Genomic DNA, 6,000 nt, shown 5'->3' with positions numbered 1-6,000 from the left:
CGAAACCTCAGGCGGTACGTGGAGCCAGAGCCAAGTGCCAGGACCCAGCCGGCCCCCCTTCTGGACTCTTCCGTCTCTGGATGCACACAAGCCTAGCACCTCAGCGCCGCCAGCAACCAATAGCCAACCTTCCTGTCTGTGGCCGTGCACAACTGAAGTCGCGGAGGTTAACTAAGTGTGTGTTGGTGGAGGAACATTCTGGAACAGTGGAAAAGGCCTGGCCGGAAATGGCACACGGGGGTCCACCTCACTCTCCATTTCGCTCACTCTCCTCTCTCCTGAAGGAGGGATGGTGCGAAGAGACAGGCTTTACAAGATGGAGCACGCTGATGTCATGACACTCCTGGCACAGAGACACGACAGAATAATCGGACCCCTCTCCCGTGTGCCAGAATGACACGATTTTTCCAAGAACCGTTCCTGAGCCAGTGGTCCACTGGCTCTATTTCCAGTCCTCGGGGGGTGGCAGGGGGGGCGGGTACAAACCTCGCAAACAGAATGCAGTAATTCTTCCTGTGTCTCTGTTTTGTGTGCTTGTTTAGACTAAACTCTAAATGCATTTTGGTCACTTTTGAATGGACCTCTCTGGAACAAGAACGATTGCCCAGCCTGAACTGATTAGACCTCTCCAGATTCATTTCCTTATGAAGAGAGATTTTAAATGTAAAATAAAAATAAAAATACCAGCAAGACAGAAGCCAGTGTAAACATTTTAAAACTTAGAGCTGTAAACTAGCGGGCAACTGTCATTCCCCTTTACTTAACTTTTTCCTTCCTGTCCATAACTTCGTCTGAAGCGATCCTAAAAAACAACGGACCGGTTCGACTGCAGTTGCATTTTTTCTCACTGGTAGATTTGTCCTAAAGTCTTGGGAGAGAAGCCTTTCATTTCGAGTGGATTACACTTCAGAAGAAAAAAAAAAAAAGTGCGGGCTGTGTTATTTCAGTTGTTCAAGTACTGAAGTCATGTACTCCTTTCTAAGAGTTTTGTCCCGACTGCTGATTTATAGCACCCACCAGCTTTTGCTTTGTGTACGCTTCTCTCTGTTTCCTTCTTGTCTCATTGGGCCTCTGGAAAGAAAGAGTTGTCAATAATACAGTGAAAATATTGTAGTCAGATGTGGCCTTAAGGAGACCCCTGGGTGCAGCGTGCTCTCCCTCAGCTGCCCTGCTTTTATCTGCAGTGCAGATCCCACAGCTTACAATTATGGTCTTTGACTTTGGTAACAATTCTGTTTGAAATGTTTCCAATTACACACAATATTGGCGGCATGTAGCAGCTGCATGCCAAAAAGCATTTCCAAGTGTGTTCCAAGAATCAGGCTGTGATTGCTTTTAATTTAAATAAAGGCTATTTGGTTTCCTGGGAAGCTTTTTATAACCACCTTCTCTCCCCCACCCCATTTTTGTCACCTTTTAAAAAAAGTCTGATATAAGGTAGCCACCACTTAATGTGATACAGTATTGGCCCTGGTTTTCTAGGATGGCCCTTGGCTTTGTGCAAGCATGAGGACTGTTCAGTAAAGGAAAACGTAAAGAAACATTGTACAGCAGTTTGGATTTCCCCAAAGAAGAAAAGAAGGAAAGGTTATCTGATCACATATTGTAAGTAGCCAACGTTTTCGAATTTTTCCCCCTCCTTCTTTAGGGATCTGTCATTATAATTATCAATTTAGGTCACTGAAGATTATTGGGTACAGCGTCTTTTGTTCAACTTCTTCTACTTTTCTTTTTGTGAGCCCATGAACATACGTTAAAGACACATTAAAAAGGTAGAGAAAGTTCAATAAGAATATTCTTAAAACAGTGGGCATAGGGTGGGGGGCGGGGCAGGGAGGGAACCATGGAAATAATTTCACCATTCTACAGCAACCAAACCTTCCAGATCACCCACTCTGTGGGCTTGAAATCTCTGAACACTGAAACCTTTTAAAACAGTAGTGGCTTAAATCTTTTAATAGCTACCAGATATACTTGACTTATTAAATCTGAAAATAAGAAAATATACACTTTCAGGATTTAGAGTGAAGGGATTAGTTGCAAGACTGGGGGGTTCTGTTTCCAGGATGGTTTGTTGGCCCATTTGAAACATAACACCTAGAGCTAGAGGGTATCCAATAGCTGAGGTGCTAAGATGGTCCCAATTAGGGTGTTTTCACATAGACTCTTTCAATCCTGGCAAACACATCCTATAGAATATAGTGCTTCTTTGGGTTGAATAGTAGTTGACTTGCATAAATGCCAACATCTCTTCTGGCATTTTTGGAAATCTTCCATCATGTAATAAATAGTGCTGTGTAATCCAAATTTGTAAATGCCATGTTTCATGTAGCCCCTGTAGAGACAGCTGAAATTAACCCAGGCTGCCAGGGATCCTTGAGATCCTGGAGGTTAAGTTACTGCCTGCATCCAATGTCCCACCACTAATGAATGATGGTGGGGGGCTTTGACCAAAGCTAGGAGAGGGTGCGAGGTTAGCCTTAGTGTAAGAAGCACCTACCAACCGACACTTAGACTTGTCCTTTCTCCTTGAAAACTCTTTCAATTAAGCAAACCTTCTCAGAGGAAATTTATTCAACTCAAGGTAGAATGAGATTTATGTTGCTTTCCCAGCTGAGCACCCCAGCCTGCCAGATACTCAGCCCACCCAGGTCCATTGCTATAGTGACAAAACCCACTATAGTAACTATGGTTGAAGTAGAAAGTCTATTAAAACCCATTTCTATATTGGCCAGCTCCTCTGCCCTCATTGCAGTGCAGCCTTCTGGATACACACACACACACTCATACACAACATTCTTTTAATCTAATAATAGTAAACTGATTTAGACCATGTTATAGTTTCACGAGAGGCATTTGTACTTGTTTCTTTTTTGTCTTTTATCTCAGTGATAAGTAAATAGTATGGTATTCTTCTGAAGAAACTCATAACTTGTTAACTGTAATTGATGTTTCCAGCTCTGTTATTTACATGCTTGAATAATCTATGTTCCTTCGTTAGGATCTGAAAAAGACCTAGATAGCATGGCATTTTGTTTTGCTTTAAAATATCTCTGCCTTGAAATAGAGACACAGATGTAGAGAACAAACGTATGGACGCCAAGGGGGGAAAGTGGGGAAGGGAGGGAGGTGATGGGATGAAATGGGAGATTGGGATTGACATATATACACTAATATGTATAAAATAGATAACTAATTTTTAAAAAGACCTAAAAATAAATAAATAAAATATCTCTGCCAAACAATTTCAGGAACTGTTAGATTTTATGTAAGAAGACTCCTTAGTGCTCTAGTGTTGAAATACTTGTTATAATGTGTGTCAAAAGGAGACAGCATTTTAAATTTTTCCGTGACTATGTAATTAATAAGTATGTTCAGTGCTTGAAGTATGTGCATGTTACATAATTTTTAGAAAGAGATAAAGTTAGCTCTGAAGTGCATTAGAGCATCACAGATGTTTCTTGTAAGGAAATTCATATGCTTCTTAGGAATTTTGAACTCCTTTCTGATGCTTAGCTTTTGTTCCTTGCAAGGATCATATGAATAATTTCATTGAGTTGCTTCAGTTCTTATTTACACAAGCCTTGGGCAGGGAGCTGAAGTGATAAATAACTTGCCCCCTCACCTAGTTCTGAAATGCTTTAGCCTTTTATGTTTTTGTGAATGTGAAGGGAGGGAATAAAATATACAGAGAAGATGTTTGTGTTTAACTAACTTAATCATATAAGTTCCCTTTGTGGGTCTTCTATAAGCTTAAACAGCTTGTCAGGCTAATAGCCAAAAACATGTCCTCAAGTACTGCCAAACGTGTTAAAAGCAGACCAAGCTTTCTTCATATTGAGGTATTGGAAACATATTTTTTTTAACCTTCTGAATTTTAGGAATAAACCAGAAAAAATCACTCTCTTCTTCTCCTTACCCACAAAAGCCAAAATTATTATTCAGTGCAGTGCTGAAATGAGAAACTGATAGGAATAATGATATTTGTGTGGGAGAGTTTTAAACTGGCTTGACTTGGCTGTTTAAGCAGGGAGCAACCAGGTTACAGTGGTACATGATGGGTCTTTGTTTTTTATGTGTTCATGTTGCCTGTACACACTAGCTTTTTTTACTTTGGTTCAGTAACTTTTGGTCAAGTACTTGTCCATTTATCCTGTTTCTTCTTGAGCAGAGATTCAAGAACAGACAGTGGTGATGCAATATAATAGTACAGAAAAAGTCAGTTTTTCTACCATCATTTTCTGAAAATCAGAAAATTTGGACTGTAGTATAATAGCTGTGTGATTTCTAGTCAGCCACTCAGCCTTTCTGGGCCTCAATTCCTCATATATAAAGTAAGGGAATTAGGCCAGGTCAGTGCATGTTAACCAAAGATTTGAACCGTAAACACCTATGGAGCTTTTTCAAAATGCAAATACACAGAGATTTTTAAGGCAGCAGGTTTGGGGTGGGGTCTTGTACATTTAAGTTGAAAAAGCTCTTCAAGTAATTTGATACACAGCTGTGGTTAAGAGCCACTAAATTAGATGATCTCTAAGATTTCCTTCCAGTTCTAAAATTTTATGTTTCTAATCCTACTAGACTGAACATTTTTCCTTCCTTCCTTCCTTTCTGTTTTGTTCATTTGTTCATTCATTCTTAACAGCTACGTTCATTCCTAATGTTGCTGTCAAAATATAGACATCATTTTAACTCAGTTCTGGGAAGATCTATGTTCTGCTCCTGTGAATAGATGGTAATTGATATAAGGGAGGAACCACATTAGTTCACCATTTCATACCCAACGCCTAACACAGTGCCTGGCACATAGTGGACACTCAACAACAGAGAGTCCCAAAACTCAGGAATCTTTGAAAATGTGATGTTAGTTATTTTAGAATAATATGGTCGACATTCTGTAGTGTACACAGAAGTATAAATATAATGCTGTACACATGAAACATATAATGTTATAAGCCAATATTACCTCAATAAAAGATAAATTAAAAATGAAATAAAGTAAAATAATATGCTCAATATGTTTTTTGTCAGCCTTCAGGTACCTTTCAGGTAAAGTGCCTCCAAGTTTAAAACAATGGATGTAATTGTTCATCTGAAAGGTAACATAATAAATACATTATTTCCCTTATGTTTCCAGACTTTTGGGATACTCTATACTGTACTGACTGTAGTTTTTCCGAGATTAACAGTTGGCCTCATTGCTTTAAATGTGGAGTTACATCACCTGAAAAGGTACCTGGAGGTTGACAAAAAAGATACTAAGCATATTACTTGAAAGTGCAATTAATGTACTATGAAAAACAGATTATCCTATGAAAACCATAATGTGTCTTATGTTTCCTTATCTCTTGGGCTCCTGCATTTGTTGAATGAATGATTGTTCAGTTTTCTGCCGTGACCTATGTGTGTCAGTTTAAGAAGTATAACCCAACCAAATCACTATAAAGGTTTCAGAGCTTATCTGACAAATGTACAACTTTATTACAATTTTAAGTCTTATTTTAAAATATTTTAAATTACAGAGGTCAAACTTTTTAAATCGATTGCTAATTATAATTGTTTTTTATAGCCAGCAATTGTGTTGGATCCTTTTACAGACATGATTCCACATCATATATTTCATAACATATAAAGTGCTTTTAAAGTGTCCATATCCACAGTGCATGTGTGTATACACAGATATATGTATATGTACACACATCTGTATATTGTTCTAGATACGATAAATCAGAAAATCTCAATAAAATATGAGAAGCACACTCTGTTTTTCTCATAACTATGATGCATCTGAAAGTTTTATTATCAAGGGTAGGAAGATTCTTGGTTGCATAGTTTTGTGCAAATTGATTAAAAGAGTTTGTTGCTCATTTTGTTTCTCTGCTCTTCAGTCTTTGAAAAATTGGGTTATTTCCTATCATTATCCATTATTACCATTACTGTAGAACATAGACTAAATAAAAATAACTTAAACCAATCAGTATAACTGCTGGCTGTGTCTGC

At 38.4% G+C, this 6,000-nt stretch overlaps 1 protein-coding gene across 1 annotated transcript in view; it reads left to right on the top strand.

Annotated features, from left to right (window-relative positions):
* The first annotated feature begins 1,537 nt into the window (after positions 1 to 1,537).
* PRICKLE1 (prickle planar cell polarity protein 1) overlaps positions 1,538 to 6,000 on the top strand; it is a 102,671-nt gene continuing 98,208 nt past the window's right edge. Inside the window, exon 1 of the mRNA XM_082666472.1 lies at positions 1,538 to 1,605. The gene's annotated coding sequence lies outside the window, so the exon portion shown is untranslated. The remainder of the gene's footprint in view (positions 1,606 to 6,000) is intronic.

The sequence above is a fragment of the Grampus griseus genome, assembly GCF_964374135.1.
Source record: "Grampus griseus genome assembly, chromosome: 11".
In the NCBI taxonomy this organism is placed as follows: domain Eukaryota; kingdom Metazoa; phylum Chordata; class Mammalia; order Artiodactyla; family Delphinidae; genus Grampus; species Grampus griseus.
Note: the sequence above shows the minus strand (reverse complement) of the source record. Positions and strands in the feature narration are given on the sequence as shown.